Source organism: Mytilus edulis, chromosome 5, assembly GCF_963676685.1.
Source record: "Mytilus edulis chromosome 5, xbMytEdul2.2, whole genome shotgun sequence".
Taxonomy (NCBI): Eukaryota; Metazoa; Mollusca; class Bivalvia; order Mytilida; family Mytilidae; genus Mytilus; species Mytilus edulis.
Genome location: NC_092348.1, coordinates 85,090,570 through 85,113,009, shown reverse-complemented (window position 1 = coordinate 85,113,009; position 22,440 = coordinate 85,090,570). Strand labels below are relative to the sequence as shown.

Genomic DNA, 22,440 nt, shown 5'->3' with positions numbered 1-22,440 from the left:
TTTAGAAATATTTGGCTCCTCAGAGTTGTACATTCCTAAGGACACATCCATCTATGTTGAGTAGTGAGCTGGTATGTTTGTGAGCCCTAACCTTTTGCATATGTTCCAATGTAAGCCAGATAAACTTGTTTGTTTGACCAAATTGGAAAGGTAAAAAAAAAAATTAGTTCAGTCATAAAAGAAATGATCAAAGTAGTAAAGTAAAGGACCATTCAAAACTTGTATGCAAGTGTATTGAGGGTTTTTACTCAATGTTGAAAACATGCATCAAGATGAAAAACTGCAATTCAAGTGCTTTGTTTTTTATTTTCTCTTCTCAGGTGAATATAGTGATCTTGTGACTGGACTTGATTCTTTAAAGTTATGATTTTTAAGACTTTTATCTATATACAATAGAAATATATAATTGTATATTGTTATTTCTTTTTCAGAAACAGTTGAAAAGAACCTTTAAAAGGTAAGACTTGAGTCAAATATAACAAAATTGCAAATCACTCCTATAGCTAATATGAAAAAGTTGAGCAAAATGAAATAAAAGTCCTACATACCTGCTTACTAATAACGGAGAGTTCTGGTAGGCACTCATACTTCACCTAAACTAGTAACGGAGAGTTCTGGTAGGCACTCATACTTCACCTAAACTAGTAACGGAGAGTTCTGGTAGGCACTCATACTTCACCTAAACTAATAACGGAGAGTTCTGGTAGGCACTCATACTTCACCTAAACTAATAACGGAGAGTTCTGGTAGGCACTCATACTTCACCTAAACTAATAACGGAGAGTTCTGGTAGGCACTCATACTTCACCTAAACTAATAACGGAGAGTTCTGGTAGGCACTCATACTTCACCTAAACTAATAACGGAGAGTTCTGGTAGGCACTCATACTTCACCTAAACTAATAACGGAGAGTTCTGGTAGGCACTCATACTTCACCTAAACTAATAACGGAGAGTTCTGGTAGGCACTCATACTTCACCTAAACTAATAACGGAGAGTTCTGGTAGGCACTCATACTTCACCTAAACTAATAACGGAGAGTTCTGGTAGGCACTCATACTTCACCTAAACTAATAACGGAGAGTTCTGGTAGGCGCTCATACTTCCCCTAAACTAATAACGGAGAGTTCTGGTAGACGCTCATACTTCGCCTAAACTAATAACGGAGAGTTCTGGTAGGCACTCATACTTCGCCTAAACTAATAACGGAGAGTTCTGGTAGGCACTCATACTTCACCTAAACTAATAACGGAGAGTTCTGGTAGGCACTCATACTTCACCTAAACTAATAACGGAGAGTTCTGGTAGGCACTCATACTTCACCTAAACTAATAACGGAGAGTTCTGGTAGGCACTCATACTTCACCTTCTTATATCTATATAAAGGGTTTGTTCATCTTTTAGTTGTCTGAAGAACTTCTGAGAACTATCTTTAGCTTGCTCGCTGTTAGTTGTTCAAGAACTTCTTGGTACTATCTTTAGCTTGCTCATTGTTAGTGTTCAAGAACTTCTTGGTACTATCTTAAGCTTGCTCGCTGTTAGTTGTTCAAGAACTTCTTGGTACTATCTTTAGCTTGCTCATTGTTAGTGTTCAAGAACTTCTTGGTACTATCTTTAGCTTGCTCACTGTTAGTTGTTCAAGAACTTCTTGGTACTATCTTTAGCTTGCTCACTGTTAGTTGTTCAAGAACTTCTGAGAACTATCTTAAGCGTGCTCGCTGTTAGTTGGTCAAGAACTAAGTACTATCTTTAGCTTGCTCACTGTTAGTTGTACAAGAACTTAAGCTTGCTCACTGTTAGTTGTTCAAGAACTTCTTGGTACTATCTTTAGCTTGCTCACTGTTAGTTGTCCAAGAACTTCTTGGTACTATCTTTAGCTTGCTCACTGTTAGTTGTCCAAGAACTTATTGGTACTATCTTTAGCTTGCTCACTGTTAGTTGTTCAAGAACTTCTTGGTACTATCTTTAGCTTGCTCACTGTTAGTTGTCCAAGAACTTCTTGGTACTATCTTTAGCTTGCTCACTGTTAGTTGTTCAAGAACTTCTTGGTACTATCTTTAGCTTGCTCATTGTTAGTGTTCAAGAACTTCTTGGTACTATCTTTAGCTTGCTCACTGTTAGTTGTTCAAGAACTTCTTGGTACTATCTTTAGCTTGCTCATTGTTAGTGTTCAAGAACTTCTTGGTACTATCTTTAGCTTGCTCACTGTTAGTTGTTCAAGAACTTCTTGGTACTATCTTAAGCTTGCTCACTGTTAGTTGTTCAAGAACTTCTTGGTACTATCTTAAGCTTGCTCATTGTTAGTTGTACAAGAACTTCTTGGTACTATCTTAAGCTTGCTCACTGTTAGTTGTTCAAGAACTTCTTGGTACTATCTTAAGCTTGCTCACTGTTAGTTGTTCAAGAACATCTTGGTACTATCTTAAGCTTGCTCACTGTTAGTTGTTCAAGAACTTCTTGGTACTATCTTAAGCTTGCTCATTGTTAGTTGTACAAGAACTTCTTTGTACTATCTTAAGCTTGCTCACTGTTAGTTGTTCAAGAACTTCTTGGTACTATCTTAAGCTTGCTCACTGTCAGTTGTTCAAGAACTTCTTGGTACTAGATCTAGCTTGCTCACTGTTAGTTGTTCAAGAACTTCTTGGTACTATCTTAAGCTTGCTCACTGTTAGTTGTTCAAGAACTTCTTAGAATTAAATTTAGCTTTCTGAAATGTTAGTTATCTGAAGAACTTCTGAGAACTAAATTTAGCTTACTTACTGTAAGTTGTACAAGAACGTCTTAGAATTAATTAGATTTAGCATGCTGACTGTTAGTTGATCAAGTCTTCTTAGAACAAGCTTCTGATCAAGTCTTCTTAGAACAAGCTTCTTTCACACATGTTTTTTGTGAAGAAGTGTGTGTGTGGGGGAGGGGGAGGGGTCTTAATTGTAATAAAGTATTGTTTCTTGCTTTAAAGGTCAGTCCAACTTTTTGGAGACTTTTTGAAAGGGTGCCTAACAAATGACATATAGTTGATTTTATATATTCTCACCTATCTTGTAGAATAGAGAGGACAGATCTTTGTATTTAAATCTATTTTTTTGTTGATTTTGATTAAAATTTCCCATAACTGCAAAGAATTATGCAGTAATCTGTCAAGTAGGAAACTTTATCTGGTGATGGATATTAGAATCTTTTTTAAATGGAATAATACATTTCAAATGGGCCCTTTAATTTGGAAAATATTATTTCAAAGGAATGAATGACCTCAAATGATGTATTTTTTGTGTAACCTTAGGATACCTTTTCTTTATTAAAGAGTGGCTTACAATATCAGACTGAGGTTATTGACCTACTGGAGTAGTAGGTGTATTGTTAGTGGTACCAGAGGTCATGCTAGGGTCAAACACTTAGTAACAAATCATGTGGAAAATGTTTATTTTATGATGGATGGGATGAAGGACGTCTTTATAGGTCAGGGTCATAATTTTGGCGGGTTTTTGTGATAAGCTGGCATTTATTGCAATGTGAAAATAAACTTATGGTGTTTATAAATAGAAATCATGGCACTTAAACAAGCAATATTTTTTCACTATGTATTTTATATTAACAAGAAAAGGAATAATTTGTATTAATGTCTTGTCCAACACATGTTAGTTAACATGTAGTTTGTCACTAATACTTGATTATATCTATAACATCTTAATGATTGTGAATGGAAAAATGTCTACCACGTAGTTAGGAAGAAAAATGAAGAAACTGAAGAAATAAAATTGGTTTATTACTGCAATATTGTAATATAAGTTCCCTATTGGAATTTTTAAAACAAGAATAATATTTGAGTGTTAATCAGTGACATTATGAAAAAAGTTATAATTGCTGGTCATTTTGCTTTTTTTTTTAACTGTGACATTTTAAGTAGAGCTTTTCACATATACCACTGAAGTTATAAAACAAATCTTTTTTACATTGTCACAAATGAAACATTGTATTAAAATAGAAACTATTAGCTTGAGCCTTAGGATGAAAAACATCCAATTGAATTAGTTTGTTTCCTTCTGCTGTCAGAACAGCCTTTTCATCTTTAATACAAATCACACCTCTTATAAAACTTGTGTTTATTTTATATGAAATAAAAGTTAAAGAGAACATTAAATATTCAGTCTGATATTTTATATTTTATACTTTTGCAAAGAATTGAGACAATCCGAGTCACTGAACTTTCATAAGTCTTTGCAAGCTCTTAATAGCCAGACTCATGAAAAAGTTGTATAAAAAGAACAATGTGTGTTTTCTTTTACGCTGCATAGCAAACTTGGAAGTAAAATTCAAAAGATATATCTATAACAGAAAAAAAGGCATGAATGTATTGATGAACAGCTAATCTTTAGAGAATTTCTGTTTAAAAACGTTCATCAATGGTCAGTATTTAAAACAAACCAGTTTATTCAGTCTGAATTGTCTTGTGTAATATTTATGAAAAAGGGGGGATGTTGAGGTGGTAAGGGGAGCCTAGGAGTTTGGGAATGAAACAGCTATAATGAATTGTTGTCAACAGTGACTTCAGATAGTCTGTACAAATTTTCTTTTATTTGTCATTTGAATGCAGATAAAAGAAAAGTTAATGCATGTTTATAAGACTGAAATATGCTTATGGAAATCTTTACTGTCCAAATATCTACAATGACTTTTACTTTCTGGTCTTTGATGGGTAGCTGTCTCAGTAAGACTATTGAGAAACACCTTGTTTTGCTTTGTGGTATCCTATATATGCTGTAGCTCCATTACTTGCTATGACTAACATAACTTACCATGACATAATATTTATCAAACTTTAACCTGGAATTGAGGACTTTCCCTCAAAAACAAGGCCATTCAGTTGTGCACTAACAACAACAATGAATTAAATTATAGTTTACAAAGTTTACTTGTTTCCAACGTGTATCAGTGTCCTACCATCCAACTTCAAGGTTATGCCCTACTTTCAGCAATCCAACAAACTCGGCTCAGCTCAGATCCATAAATTATTATTGAATAAAAAAAGTAATCTTCAACTAACAGCTAGTGAAATTTTCATTAAGATATGATTTATTCTGTGCACTTTTATGCAGTTGGATTAAATCATGTTTAAATACTTATTATAAGTTAAGCAATAAGTACATGAGTACTTAAATGTTATGCTGTTGTTTGGATATTTTGGATTTTGTATACATGTTTCTGGAAAGGGAAATTATAATGTTTGATTCAATGAGAGATGTCCATATAAAGCACAAAATTGATTTATTTCTGTTTCAAAATGAAGTTTGTGTAAACAAAAAAATGTAAAAGTTTTCAAAGATAATTTTGAAAATGTCAGCCATGTTGATTTGTGATTTCTGCCAATACTTTTTTTTCAAATCATGATAAAAAAAACTTGTTTTATATAAATGTTTTTCTCACGTAAGATAGAACAATCTTGTGTCTAAGAGATTTAATCCTATGAATATTAAGCAGACTTAATCTAAAGATACAGCCAAGAAGACATGATGAACTTGAGACATACCTGAGAGCTCAGGTGTAAATTTCATCACATCATGTTAATTGCTTTTTCAACATTAAAGCATCTTAAGGAGGAAATTGATTTTTTATGAAAAAAGTTTTTCTAAGCCAACATTCAGACATATTGATTGAATAAATGAAATATTGTCTGGATTGAAATGTTTGGTCTCATTTCCTTGTAATGCTAATGTGGCATAACATTTCAGACATCTGATACAGGTAAAATCTAACGATTCATGTTAGATTTAGGTTATTTAACAATAAAATCCTTTCAGACAGATATATTATTGTTTATTGCTGTCGGTTGGTTTTATGAGGTGTTATCATTGCTATTAATGTTGTGTTATCTGAAGCTCTAAAAGGTTTTGTAGAACAAATATTCTACCATGGCTTGTGAATGGTCTTTAGAGAGATTACCACATGCAACACAGCTATATACTTGGTCAGAGAATGCACCATAAAGATGTACCTATTGGCACTGATGTTTTCCATAGGGATACAATGCAGGATAAATTCTCTGCAAAAACAATAAACCGACACATGATCTAAGTGTTCCTGTTTTAGACAGATAATCTTGTTCTGAAGTCCCAGGTATTCAGCATACTGATAGTAACTTCTTCCTGGGGAGACAGTTTGACAACAGGCTTACAACACATATTTTCACAGACAATTTACCATATGGCATAGCTTGTAAGTCCTAGGATTTCATCAGAAAGATAAATTACTCTAGTTAATTAGTCCCAGGATTCAAACTGACAAATTGCCCTAGTTTTAAAGCCCCAGGATTTCAAGAGAAAAGTCAACACTAACAAGTTACCCTAGTTGTTATGTTCAAAAGATTTCAACAAACATACTACCCTATTGCCGTATAGCTTATTTGTTTTTAGGGGGAAATAAATTATACCTTAATCTGTCTGGTAGTTTTCTCATTTGAATTGTTTATATAAGCTTGTCATTTCCAGCCTTGTATAACTGACTATGCTTATGGGTTTTGCTCATTGTAGATGGCCTGCAGTGACCTATAGTTGTTAATTTCTGTGTCATTTTGTCTATTTACCGGATTTGTTATCAAATAAGCAACACAAGGGGTGCCACATGTGAAGCAGGATCTGCTTACCCTTCCCGAGCACCTGAGATCACTCCTAGTTTTTGGTGGGGATCGTGTTGTTTATTCTTTAGTTTTCTATATTGTGTTCTATTGTTTGTCTTTTTCATTTTTAGTCATGGCGTTGTCAGTTTATTTTTCGATTTATGAGTTTGACTGTCCCTCTGGTATCTTTTGTCCCTCTTTTGTCTCTTGTGGAGCACTGTCTCGTTGGCTATCGCACTACATCTTTTAATTTTCTATTATAACATATTTAAGACTCTTGTATATATAGTAAGGAAAGTCGAACAATGACCTATAGTTGTGAATTTCTGTTTCATTTAGTCTTTTGTGGAGAGTTGTCTCATTTGCAATCATACCTTATCTTTATTTTTTTGTAACACTTGTTGTGAAGTCCCAGGATATCATTTCAACAGATATTATTCTATATTTTTGTAACACTTGTTGTGAAGTCCAAGGATATCATTTCAACAGATATTATCTTATATTTTTATTCTCTGGATAAGAATATGTACTGGTTCCAGACAGAATTCCATAGGTGTTATATCAAGGTTTACAATAGGCAGACAGATTCACCTAGAAAGATAAGGGAAATCTGAACGTTTGTTGACTAGGCATATTATGAAGTCTTGTGGTATTGGGGAAAAATAGAATAAAAAATCAGCAAAATTTAAGACTTAAAGAGATGAAATTCTACATAGATTTGTCCTGGTCAATAAAAAATATCTCCATAAATCCTATCAGTGTTTTGAAGTTAGGTCGCTAATTGTATTAAAAAATGCATGGGTTATTGATGACACCCCTGGGATGCCTTATAGTTTTGTTAGAACCATATTCCTAGGAAGCTAGACTCAAATAATTAAATTAAAAGCAATACATTGATATGTCAGACTTTGTGAGAGCATACTGGTAGAAAGATGAATTTCTTGTTATTATCAAAGACAAAGGGTGACATTATGTTTAATAATGGATGGAGGAGGAGAAATATGTACTTTAGAATTGGATTTTGTTTAGAAATCATTTATGTTTGTTTTCCAAAACTTTCAGAAATTGGATATTCATGATGGATGTTTTTCATTCTGGTTCATTAAAATATATGAAAAATTTGAAAGATCATTTGTTCCATGCAAATTGGATATTAATAAATTGTTTCATTAAATATACTCTCTTTTCGTTCACAAATAAGAAATTACTCAAAATCAAAAAATCTAGCACTAGAGCTTGGTTGATTGTTATAGACTTTATGTTTTAAATAACACTAGTGGTTTGATGCTATCTAGAATAAGGTCTAGAGTCAGATTATAGTCCCAGGAAAGTTATAAAAAAGAAGATGTGGTATGATTGACAATAAGACAGCTATCCCTCAATGTAAAGGTCACCTAAAATATAAGAAGCCACTATTTCTGATAGAAAGATGGCTTAAAGTGTAAAAACTTTGTACAACATATATAACACATCCTATCAATAAGAATCATTATTTGCACCTATTAACATTTCTTGAAGATGGTGCCATATACACTGTGGTACATGATATTTCCTTGGGACATATGCCAGTCTATTGCCTGACACCTGACATCATCAAAATACTGCACTATATAACATCAAACGTCAGGTGTCCAATCATCAAATATCTTAGATTCTTCAGTCAAAAACCTGCAGTAATAAATACTAAATAGATCATCATACCTGTTAATTAATTGTTTGTTAGTTTTTAATGCTATAGTGTTGATCAGCAAAGGTTTGATTTTAGATTTGAAGACGTAAGCTTTATTACAAGATGTACTCTCTTCACCCGACATATGATCATAGTTATGGAAATGTAAAGTTAAGCCACTGATTTGATTACCAATCTAATCACAACTTATTGAAACGAGATTTAAGAATGACTGCTTATGGTAGACAGTGTCTTTTCGTGTTTTTTTGTGATTACAATAATCGGTTTTACAGTGTCTGGAAACCTTACCATGTATTCAGTGATGGCTTAAGTAGTCTGCAGGGATTATAATGATGTTAAACTTGACAAAAGTCAACGCATAGTGTTGCTACTAGATTTGTAAAGTAGTTACTCAATAGACCTCTCTTTTTAAGAAAAAAAAGCTTACAGAATGATCAATAATTAACGATAATGGGGGATCAAAATCTAAAGGAATTTGGTTAAAAATTAAATGACGTGAAAAACCTCTCAATTTCATTTTAAAAAGTCTTAATTGATGTCTGATCAAATAAAAGCATTGAAACGTTAATATTTGCTTTGTTCTAGACAATATGTCACTTACTGGTAGCTATTACATTAATGCCATCTATCTGATATGCAATATTGGAGAAACAACTATTCTCAATTTTCTGACAAGGGTTCAACTAATCTGTTTTTAAAAGCTACTTTCATCAACTGTAGTCTATATCTTTTGATACCACGGAATAATATGACAACCAATTACAGACATATAGAAATATGATGCGGACACGTTCATCCATTAACCTCACAGAGGCAAACAAATGTCCGATCAAGTTTACGTATAAATTGAATGGCTTTCATTATTGTTTTTGTTTCACTTGTTATTGCTTTCAGACAAGGATAATTTGGTAGATTATTGAGAAAAAACATAAAAAACCTAGATTGAGTAATGGCGGGAAGTAAAGAAGGAAATGGTCATTCAAATTGACCAAGTGTCTGTCTTGATACTAATTGTGTGTGAGTAGGTATGGTATAGTCTAGGAAGCCGATAACTATTTAATGATTCCTAATTCTCATTTTCATGTGTTTTGTTTTGCTGTGAGCTTTTTAAGTATTTGTTACAATTAAAACTAAATGCCTTTAGAATTAAATAATGATAACTAGTTTGCTGAAAGTGAATTCTATGATGTTTAAAAATGGTTTTATACATAAGATTAAGTCTTGTTAACAAACTATAATATTAACAAAAGGTATCTTTGAGGTCGATTCATTGAAGTTCGGAATCAGCTAAAATTGTTTAAAAAAATCGTTAAAGCATTAGAATATGATATTTCAGGGTTACAGAGTATAGAAAAAAACCCATAACTCCTTGTTGAATTAAAAACTGAAATTGTTGATTGGATATTGACAGTACTCTCTAGAGAAATATGATAATGGAGGTATATATAATTGTCTGAGTAATTCCTGTCCTAATCCCCTTACCTGTAGAGATTAAAGTTTACATTGTAGTCTGTGTTTGGCTAACCTTTAAACAACTATGTCAATGGTGTGTCATGGTGGTCTAGATTTGTTTTATTTGTTACAAAACTCACCTGTATACATATTTCATCCCCAGAAACACCGATTTGTTTGACAAATGCTTTCAACATATAACCTGCAACTTAACAAACTGGTTATTTTTACCTATATACGTAACTTATACACCTGTTTGTACCTGCTTGCACCTCACAATGACCCAGACACCATTTTATTTTTAAAGAGACAAGTTTTTTATGCTCTGATGATCAATGCTGATCGAACAGTCTGATTGATTTTTTCAAGTCTACCTTTTTCATTTAAATTACAACATGACAACTAATATGTTCACCCGGTAAATATCGGAAGTCTGGTCGTTAGCTCTCAGAAAGGGAGGCAATCTACTTTCTGTTTTTTTCGGGCCGTTTGTAAGGTCAGATTTGGGGTAAGAACTTTTATTCAATTTGAAACAAACTTTTGGAGATCTTAAGAAATGAATAATACTTTAGTTATTTGTACTTTTTGTTATATGTACTTGCATACATGTACTAGGACAGACATACTGTCTAGAACTATTATAGAAACAATGACACACAAAGTAACTTATATATAAGTATAACATTGAGGAATAGTTGTGGAATGTCACAGAGCCTTATTGATTTTTGTTGGCAAACTTTTATTGTCTACTTTCTTTGTTGAATTGTTGGATTGAACATGAAAAAAGTTCTTTTAGAATCAGGTGGTAACTATTTTTGTATAAAATAAAGTACAAAACTAAAGTTCTTACATGTGCGAAGAGATTGATACCAATCCATGTTATTTTACCACTGTGCAGATACCTTTGGTGGTGGACTATTAGTTCCTAAGGTATAACAAACACAGTACCCAGGTGTTGGCATGTTAAAATGGATATATTGTTATTAGGAAATTTAGTGGAAAAAAAAACCAACCTCGAAATCATTTGAAATTTATTTGATCTGAACTGATTGTATTCCAATCTGCATTTCCAGACTTGCCAATGCAGCTATATCTACATTTCTTATCAATTTAATCACTTTGTTAAAACATATTTTTCTTCTGTCTAGAAACAGTTATGTAAAGTACTAAAAGACACCCATAACTGATAGACACATTTATTGGAGTATTTCTACTTTCAATATTCCATTTGTCATATTGTTTAAATAAGATATGATATAGGAATACGATAAAAGATATGATATAGGAATACGATAAAAGATATGATATAGGAATACGATAAAAGATTTCAGCTAGTGCAACAGCTTTCGTCTATTTGTTTTACCTGTTTTACAATCAACTCGTTGGGTTTAAGTTTGATTATTTAAAAAAAAAAAAAAAAGTTTGATATGTAATGTTTGTAAAATAATAAGATCTGTGCTTCATTAAATTTGTCTCCAAATTTCCAAGCTTTATAAGAAAGATTAAATCTCTGTAAAACAATACAATTAAGTTATTATGCATATCCAGCACATAGCTTTGATTAAAGGGAAGTAACTCAAATGTAGCAATTTGTATTGGCAAAATTTAACAATTATAACAAGAGATACATTCAAAAGTTCTATTACTGATGTGAATTTTTAAAACAATTTTAGATAAATTTAAAATGTCATATTTATGTTAATTAGTTATCAATGACTTAAATATTTTGAAATGTAGATTTGTCAGATTCATGACATTTATTTTAAAACTTCACTGTAAATTCTGACAACAGTAATGCAGCAGTTTGATGCATAATTTATTACCTTGCAGACAACACACTGAGCTAATGTCACTTTTTTTCCTGGCAAGTAACAGATTTTGTCTCATTTTATAACAAAACTACAACAGATTTGTCTGTAATTATAGGAAAACTATGCATTTATTTAATTACATCGATCAGTTATAACTTATCATGGGGACAACATATATATAACTACCACAGCCACCATTGTCCTGTTATGGAAGTAGTTAAGCAAATTTTTTTGTTGGTATTATTCTGCCTCGACACCTTTAAATAATCATATCTAAATTTGCCATCATGACTCGTTGAACTGGAACATTCGACAAGACGTATTTTGTTTCATTTAAATTTGATGTATTTAAATGTGTTCATTGTGGCATTGGATGTTATATTGAACACTTGACGTTTTTATGAAAGTCGATGTTACAATATTCATTACATTAACTAGCGAGGATAAGAATGATTTCATAGTCTGATGGCAACGCTGCTACTGATTAGCTAATATTGATATTTTTCGATCGTCTGGTTATGAATGGCGGGGCTCTTCCTGCCAGGTTAGAAAACCTTATTTTACTTTAATTATACTGATATCAGCAGATATAATATAGACTTATTAATACAGGCTTGTCAGACGGTCTGAATAAATGTGGATTGAGAATATCATCAAGGTCCTGGAAGTCGTGAATGTGACAGTATACATGATAGATTTCTAATACAAAATCTCTTTTGACTGACGTAAACTTTGGCTAACAAACTTTTTTCTAATGTTAAAAGTCTGTTACCGTATCTTGACTTCTTAACATCCAGTACAAAGCTGAGTCAGTTCTTTAATTGTCTGTATGTTTACCCATATAGATTTTCAACATTTTTTCATGATATTTGATATTAAATAAATTAAAGCAAAAAAAGTCATGTTATATAGAAAAGTGTCGTTATCCCTCTTGAATTCTCAATGACTCCTTAAAAATTGCTTTCAAGATGCTCCATGGCCTTTGATATAAGTATAATATGCATTATTTTATATTTTATTTTCCTCCTCTTTTCCTATTAATCATTTAAACATTTATATGGAAGTTTTATTTTGGTATAGACAATCTTGATTCAAAGAGAGAAAACTCTTATAAAATAAATAACATGTGTTACAACAACAAAAAATTGTTCAGCTAAGTGAAAAGATTTGAAACGTTTTAACTGCTATGAAACATGTGTTGTAATCAGAGGAATTTGACAAAAATTTCAACACTAGAATATAAAAATAAAATAATGTGCATGGGTGCATGTAAACACCATCAGAAATATTGCTGCTATCTTTAGTTATTAGAATAGAATGGTGAGTAGTTGTCTCATTGGCAATCATACCATTTCATCTTATTTATGTAAAAATAAAGTGAGAAAACTCAACATGATGCAGCTGGGAAATTATATTTATAAATCAGTTTGTTAGCTAATTTACGAGTGTATAAAATGTCTATATCAGCATATTTGCTGATTTAAACATGCTTGATGCCTGAAACTATGTAGAAGGAAATTGATATCTTAACTATCCAAATTTCATCTTGTTGAGTCAATAGTTAGATTAATTCTGGTCACAAATAACATAACGAACAATGATTTAAACTTAATTTACCCGACTAAACAATTTATAATGGATATTATTACATTGTGTATAAATCATCAGATATTTAATCACAAATTGAAAATAAACAAATTAACTTATTCATTTTTTTCCGTTTCCAATTGTAATGTTGTTAATGTCATTTTTCTCGGAGCCTGCAACAATTCTCGTTCATTTAGATGACAGATATATTGTCTGTAATTGCTTGTCTTTTCTGATACCAGATATTGAAATTGTTTCTTTTATCTAACTTCATATTCAGCCACTTATTTTATTTGTCTAGTCAACGTGACAAAAATAAATGAATTAAAAAAGTCAATCATGGCAGAGAAATGTCCAACCAATATAATACTTCATAACATACCCAATATATCACATTTATGGCAATCAATGAGAAAAGTCTAGACACGACTGTCCATAGGGCTAAACAAGATGACCACATTAGGGAAGATATTTCCCAGTTGATTGTGACATCGAATTATAATTGGAAAATAACCAGTGCAAAATGTCTGATACTCGTCAGTATATAAACCTACAAATTAACTAAGGCATTTCACTTTTATCATCTTATGAAAAGTAGAACTTAAAATAAACTTCTAAAAGCAATATAGATAACATGGTAAGTTAATGTGGGAATAAGATGTCCATATTAAAGTTAAATGATTGTAGACGACTATTCTGTACAAAATGTAAAAAAGCAAAATACCGAACTCCAATGTAAATTCAAAATGGAAAGTTTTCAAAGAGTTGCCTGCCAATACATAAGCAAAACTCAAAATGGAAAGTTTTCAAAGAGTTGCCTGCCAATATATAAGCAAAACTCAAAATGGAAAGTTTTCAAAGAATTGCCTGCCAATACATAAGCAAAACTCAAAATGGAAAGTTTTCAAAGAGTTGCCTGCCAATACATAAGCAAAACTTAAAATGGAAAGTTTTCAAAGAATTGCCTGCCAATATATAAGCAAAACTCAAAATGGAATGTTTCAAAGAGTTGCCTGCCAATACATAAGCAAAACTCAAAATGGAAAGTTTTCAAAGAGTTGCCTGCCAATATATAAGCAAAACTCAAAATGGAATGTTTCAAAGAGTTGCCTGCCAATACATAAGCAAAACTCAAAATGGAAAGTTTTCAAAGAGTTGCCTGCCAATATATAAGCAAAACTCAAAATGGAAAGTTTTCATAGAGCTGCCTGCCAATACATAAGCAAAACTCAAAATGGAATGTTTTCAAAGAGTTGCCTGCCAATATATAAGCATTTAATAATGATATTTTTGGATACAAACATTTACCTGCCTGCCTGTTTAAAAAGGTTTATATGTATTTTTGACAACAATAAATGTGATCATGAAATATCAAACTGACCTTTATCAACCCTGCAAGGAGTTATTGCCCCTTTGCTACTGTAGTCATTGTGAGAGTTGAAATTAAAATTCTGAGCGATTCTGTGAGTTTTTATTTGTTTGGACTTTCATTACCTATAAACCACAAAACTGTTTTCGATGGTACAAACAGATTTTTTATTAAAAGACGCCACATCAAAGAATGGTTGAAATCGTTAACGATACAAATCAGTCTGACATTTTACGGAGTTGTAGAAAGCTATAAGTATGAACTGCTATATTCTTCTTAACTTTACATCTTTTATCGCGACATTTAGTATACCGCTATTTCTCTACATTATTGATATGTCAAGTAACTAGGAAACTCAGACAGAAAACTACAATTAATGGACATAGGCACAACTCTGATTAACTTGAAGGTGTCTAGACGTATCTGATAGGACTATAGCAATAATATGTTGAGAAACTAATGGTCAATTTAGTCGTGTAATTGACCACTGACACTGGCCGAGTACTTGATATATGGTGCATTGTCATTCAAAACAGTGGTGTTTTCTCCACCTGTTGGTGTGTGTCTATACTTATTTCTGTTGGTGACAGTCCATGCTTCATTATTGAAGGGTTTTTTTGAGAAGTGATTTTGTAGGCAAGTTATTTATAATAGCTTTGTACAAGACTTGATGTGATGTTATGTATTTTTTTGGTATCAAAGCAACGGCTATTTAAAAAAAAAAATGTCCATTGGTCATGAACATAATGATTATAAGCCATATATGTATGTTCGTGACTAATGGGAAAAAAAATTTATTAAGATTTTAATATAATCCATTTTAAATCATGCCATGTTTTGTGGAAAGAGACAATGTTTTGGCTGTTTTGAGAGGTGAAAAAGGATCTTTTTGGTAAAATTGTTTTCCTCACAATATTGTCATGTGGTATTGCAATGTCTTCTTAATTTCTTTATCAGTTTTATACCTACAATAGGCACAATGAAAATCTGGCATGATCAGTATGTGTATCTCTTTTGGTGCCTTCATCATATACAGTTTTTTTTTCTCATTGTTAATGGCTGTATGGTTGTTTATTATTGCTTGCATTCACATAGTTGTCTCATTGGCAATCCAACCACATCTTATTTTTATATTAATTTATTTCTCACTAAGTATGTCCCAGCTATAACGACATATGCTTCACACTCATGTAATGTGCAGATTTATGAACATATCAATTAGTGTTAATAATCAAAGCTAATAAAGACATGTTTCATAGTCAAATAATGTGATGATTTATAAAATATCAATAGGTATTGATCATCAATTATTTTTCGCTGCATGTTGCCTTTATTTTAATTTTTTTTTATAAAAATTCATCAGACTAAATCTCCTGATTGAATTGTTTTATGTCTGCAAATTTCAATGTGCAATTGCAATTGCAGTCATAAGAATGATTTATTTGTCTGTATTTATACTCATGGTTATAAGGTGTTTCATTGTACATCTGAATTTTAATTCTGTTATCTGAGAACAACTGAAAGTGTTTCTCAACTCGCAATACGATCCAAGCTGTCTAGAGTGTCTGAAAATTTGTATCATCCTTCTTAAAGATTGCGTGAAATTTAAGATTATGTTAAGTTGTCTTCTTGCGATGGATACAGAATTAAGACTTAATTTTTAATCCTGTCATAAACCTAGTTGAATTTCCAAAGTCACATTGAAAAAAACTGAATTTTGAAGCATAATAAAAGTACATCAGAACTTATTTTATTCATGAGCAATGAACTCCGTAATAAATCAGTGGACATAGCACTGAAAGCAAGGTTGTTTCAATTTTTTTGAAATTTAGATGTAAATGTTGTAACTCAGTCTTACATTGTTTGAATACAGCTGACTTTTTCTAATAATTTAGAAAAATAAAACATTTATTATACATATATATGCAAATGAAGAGAAAGAAAAAAAGAGGGAGTCATGAGTTTAATATATAAATATGTTTTATGTTTCAGACGTCTGACAGAGAGAGATTATAGTAAGTAACCCTGTATTTATTAATAACAGTAATTGATATTAGCGTCAGATTCCTTTTTGTCAAAGCTTGCCGACCAAATGTCACAATACTTATACTCGAGATGTTAAGCCATTCTAGAAAGAAAGTAATTATAGTCTTTCCTATTATTTGAAATTCAGAAAAGGTCTTCTTGCAGGTTATAAAGATTCTGATTGTCTGGGTTTGATTGTTTTTAATTTGATGATAATCAGCGAGTGTACTGCTTCGTCTGTCCCTAGCTGCTCTGACCGAAAAATTAGCAAAACTCAGTCATTAAAAGCTGGACAAATAAATTTTTGTTTATAACAGATAATTATGTTTAGTGGTTTTTTTTGGTGATTATTTGTACTTTTGCCATTGATGTGGGTGTTTGTCAGAGTGTTCCGTTACAGGTATAGGCTAGACATAAATCTGTATCATATAATTGACATTTTATTAAATAATTGGGTGTTGCTCAAATGTGAAGTTGTCCAGTGTATTTAAATGCCACCTTACATAAACCCGTAGATCCGAACTTGTGGTATTTGCTTTTCACAAGCTCAGTTCTAAGGGTCTGTGTAGTTTTGGTATCTACAAGACATAAACATTTGTAGTTTTTTTAATGTTTTTCCATTAGGTTTAATTTTTGATTCTTCCAGCATATTAGAGTTTATATTGTGGTTTATATTTCAACTTCTTGTTGCTTTGATAAATTTCATGGTTAACAGTACTTGAGCTGATCTGTATTGAAGTTGAAGATTTGTTTGAAAGTTGGTGTATGTCTGTACCAGTTTGTTAGAGGGTAAGATTGCTTACTCTGTTAGCAGGGATGGATATTGGTCAGGTTGAATACATGGGATTGTATTAATGGGAGGTCGTCTGGGAAGAATATGTAAAAAGGAAAAGATGTGGTGTGATTGCCAATGTGACAACAGTCCACCTGTGACTAAAAGATGGTGGTTGTAAGCAACTATAGGTCACTATAAACAACCCTTAACCTAGAGAAAACCACATACCAAATCAACAGCCTGATTTATGTACAAAACAATGAATTTAACATTGATATGATAAAACCAGCAACCAATGACAACCACTGAATTATAGTCCCCTTGCTTGAGATAAGTACATACAGTATGTGTTGAAATTAGGTTATCTGGGCAATCTTTTGTGCAGAGGATTATATTTAGGTCATCCAGGCAAACTTTGGTGCAAGGTATTGTATTATGGCCATCTGGGCAAATTGGATATCTGGAAGTTTTGAGACTATTTTTACCAGCTGAAAGGAAACCTCAAAGGTAAGTACTCCTGAGTTACTGTAATAGAGGTGGCAAAGACCCATCAATCTCATTGAATATGATGAAGAGGTTATCATACTGTTGGAGAAAAATCTCATTTCTTAGTAGGTTGGGATTGCTGGAGGAGATATTTATGTTCCCAGGGTGAGGGAGTATGGATATAACATATATTGCTGGAGAAGATATATTCATGTTCCCAGGGCGAGGGAGAATGGATATAACATATATTGCTGGAGAAGATATATTCATGTTCCCAGGGTGAGGGAGTATGGATATAGCATATATTCAGAGGAGATATTCATGTTCCCAGGGTGAGGTAGTAGGTTGTATAGTTGAGAACTACATCATAATATTGGAGAACTTTACAACCTACTAGCTTTCCTTGTGTCATGATCACAACAGAGAGACTACAGACTGGAATGGTGGATACATTTATAGAAAGATGTAAGGTTGGCAGTACCGATTTTGGTGGTTGGATTGTCTTTGAGAACTGTAGCATCACTGATTCTGTTGGAAGTATTGTCAGTAAGGCCTGAAGTACTCAATTTGTAGTAAGGATTGTTGTTAAGGCCTGAAGTAATTGATTTGTTTGTATTGTCTTTAAGGTCTAGGGTACTGGATGTAGTGATAGGATTTTATCATTGAATAACAGCCTAATGATTATGAAAATATTTTAAAGGAGTCTGTTTTGAAAGATTCATTTTTGCAGTGAACTACATGTAGAACAATTTCTGTCTGGAGTGTACACTTTAAATATTTTGCTCAAATACAAACATTCTGTAGCAGTTGTCTACTCGGTAACTGAAAATTTTTAAGTGTTTGTAATATCAATCAGCTCAGCCAACCTTAAAGGAAACCAAGGTCTCGTTTTAATCCAAATCAAGCTCAGAATCTCTAGAGTCTGATTATCAGAAAAATGACAGTACAGAGAAATTATCAGTCACAGTCAGTGTGTCAAATAGCTCAGCATTATTATATATAGTAGTAACAGTAATGTTGCCAATCGTCTTTTATTTGAATTGTATTTGATGTAGTCGGTAGAAACACCAAAAATATTTTTTCTTTTTGTATATAATGTAAAACATTGAACTTTATATGTCAGACCACATGACAGTTTGATATAATAAAAAAAACAAGAATGTTAATTCTATGCTAGCATTATTCACCTACTCATTGTGAATGAATAGATAAGTTAAAAAAGTTTTTATTGTTTTCCATACTTGGTGCATTACATTTATACAAAATAACATTAATAATATATGGTTTTAACTTTTGTTAAAACATTATAAATATATAATAACCATGGTTTGGATAATGGCTTAGAATACCTGTAGAAACCTGAGAGAAATATTTGTGTGGATGTAAAACCATCGTGTACATGTGACAGCTGTTTAGTATTGATTCACATTTTTCTGCTTCCTTGTTCGGGCCTGATTTAGTTGAGTATTTCTTAGAAATATAGACCGTTGGGATTTTGAAGGGATAGCACCAGGATGAGCAAAATTAGTTTAGTTCCTTGTGCAGAACTACTTTTCCTGACCATACGTATACATTAAGTATGCATATGTTGAAAAATATTTCCGGGAGGTAAAGTTTTAAAAGTACTTTTGACCGTTGATACTTCTGGAATGTAATCTGTTAAGGAAATTGTAAATTAATATTATTTCTAGTGAATAGGGTTTATTTTTCTTTTTATTTTTTTTTTATTTTGGTGGAAAGAAAGAAAGTCATTTGAGTAAAAAAGGTTTTGACAGACTTTTTGAACAGGTTTTGTTTCAAAGTCCTTTGGAACATGAACACCACAAAGTAAAGGGCTCTAAGTATTCAGACTTCTTTATACTATTTCTATGACTTCTACTAATTATTGGCAATGGAAAAAAAATGAAATATTAAAGAAGGCAAATGATAAATAGTTTCTCTGTACCATATTTTCTCTATGTATACATTGATGGATAAATTTCTTGGTTTTTTATTCAGTTATTTTGAATACAATTAATTCTAACCTAGGAACTTGCAAATTCTTCATGTCTTTTTGTATTTCATTGTATTTGTGTTCGACTAAAGACATACAGAACTAGAAATAGTTAGACATTTTGTAATTCTTACAATAAATGACAGTGGTTTGAATAATGAAGTGTAATTTTACTGATTTTCCTGTAGCTCTAGACACCTAATTTTTAAGAGAAAAAGCCATTTGCCGTGGTTGGAACATGGTATGAAAGTGGATGTTCTGTCCTCGTCGCTCAATCATTTTTTGTCAATTAGATCCTCATGGTATTGACTCATGATATCTTTGATTGTATTCCTAATAGCAGTAATTCTTCATGTTTGCTAGAATTGATTTGTTTTAGTGTAGGGATATGTTTTGGCTAACAGCTTTGACTGTTCTGTTTTATACCTCCAGTCATTCGTCATCTATTTGTAGAATATTTCATCAATAATTACAGCGGAGATTTACATGGGTAGTTTTTCTGAAAGGGAATCCATTTGATGTCCGAGAGACAGTGTAATGTCTGTCTGATCTTCATCAGCAAGTCTGGCTAATATCACCAAACTACAAACACTATATAAAACTACTGTCATAATGTTGGCACCTCCGTCTAGTCAGATTTAATGTCTCGTGATGAATAAATTCCATCATTTTTGGCAATCCCAATACGGTTTAATACAGAGATAAATTGTGTATAATGACATATTTTCTTGTCCAATAAGCTTAGTATAACTGAGACAGGCTTAAAAAGATCTCCAACAATATATATTTCTCTCTTTCATTGGACTGGAATGAATTCATCAATATGTTCATTATCCAGTATTTGGGGGGTTTAAATAAGATTTTATAATACATGTGTGTATATCAATAATGTTTCTTTATAAATCTCATTCGAGGAATAAAACTTACACAAACTGATGGAAGTTTGTTTTTAATAGATGAGAATAAAAAATTATTTTCTTGAAAAAATTGTCAACGAGACAGGAATCCAACAATGCAAATTCTTCTAAAAAAGTAGGGAAGAGATCACCTCTCACTAGGGTATATCCATTGCCATGCATTCATATACAAGTCACCCATGTTTTCATAAACTGTTAATAAATTCATCAAGAAAATCAAATATCTATTAGTATGAATTTCTCAATTAAAAGTTTCGTCTTCTACAGTGTGCTTATAACATTTAAAAATTGTGAATAAAACTGAAATGTCATTTGAATTCGTACTATGCATGCTTAATTTTCAACAGAAATTGTGACGTCACAATGCATTCTCAATAGCACGAAAACCCACGAGACAAGGATACACATTGTTATTTTCATCAAAATCTCAATATCAATTTAGAATTTCTTAAATCATACTTTTGTTCTGTATTGTAAGCTTAAGAACAAAGCACTTTGTAAATGCTGAACAATGTGTGAAAGTTAAGTTGTTTGTGACTGTGGTTTTCCCATACAGTATAGACAGGTTGTAGACAGGTTTGTGGTTTACAAGTCAGGAAATGGAAAAGTTCACTTGTACTTCCTGTATACTTGTGTAAATAATAAAATGCTGATTTAGTATACAATATTCTGATTTAGTTAGATATCATTTCACATAGAGTTCTCATGATGAATGGGCATGTTGGGTTGTCATTCAGACACTTATTTTTAGAAACTACAATATTCTTTAAAGCTGGTCTTAATTTCATACAAAATGTGTTGCAGTCTTCTTTGACATATTATAATGGGAAAAAAGCAAATCTTGATTGGAATTCTTGGCCCTTTTCTGTAACCTCGGTTCTAATTGAAACTTCACCTATTTCATCATACTAAAGTCACTTTTGTTTTGTGGCCTTGTATAATTTCTTTTGTTTAAGTCCCAATTTTAGCTGGAATGCCTGCTATATCCTAACTGACAAGTAGTATTGTGTATTTAAAACATCAGCGCTGTACATTGTAGCATCCTAATCTTGAAGGTGCCTCCCCTAAGTGTGTAAATCTAAAATGGCCCCGTGCTCTTCTAATCCCCTTGACAAATCAAAAGGTTTTTGATAAAATTGTATCTCCTATTGTCTATTCTACTTTATCTTGCATAAAAATATTGCATTAGGCAAGACATGAAATTTTGTTCATCTTGTTCTTGGTATTGCTACTGATCATCTCATATCTCTTCTTGTAATTTTTTATGATATTTGAAATAGTTGTGGGGATGTTTCTTTTGATAAAATGACAATCTAAGTGCCCATCTCTGAGTTCAAACTCAGGAGTCATTACACTACATTTATGGAATAGGCTCTAAATATTTACTTTTATTCTAACTACATGCATAGGTATTTAGGAAACACAAGAAGGTTGATATATGTGGTAGTACATTGCAGCATGGTCTTTTCTTAAAAAAGTATGAAGGGTTAAAATGGGCTTTTGAACAGCTGACTATAAGTAGCAATCACTACTACAGGCAGGATAAGGGGTAAATGGTTAAATCACTCACAACTATTCGAATGCTTTCTCGTTAGCTTATACCTGACATTTCCAAATTATTTAATAAATGGTCCTCTTTTGTTGTTTTATAAATTACTGATGATGCAACTTTATTTATCAAACATTTATATAAGTAATATCAAGAATTGTTATAAAAGTTTTAA

General features: G+C 32.0%; 1 long non-coding RNA gene across 4 annotated transcripts in view; it reads left to right on the top strand.

The window, feature by feature from the left end:
* Positions 1-22,440, top strand: part of LOC139525518 (uncharacterized) — a 106,432-nt gene that overhangs the window by 57,485 nt on the left and 26,507 nt on the right. For all 4 annotated transcript variants that reach the window (XR_011664914.1, XR_011664913.1, XR_011664912.1 and 1 more), the window contains 2 exons: positions 432-457; positions 16,513-16,535. This is a non-coding gene — a long non-coding RNA (uncharacterized lncRNA). The remainder of the gene's footprint in view (positions 1-431; positions 458-16,512; positions 16,536-22,440) is intronic.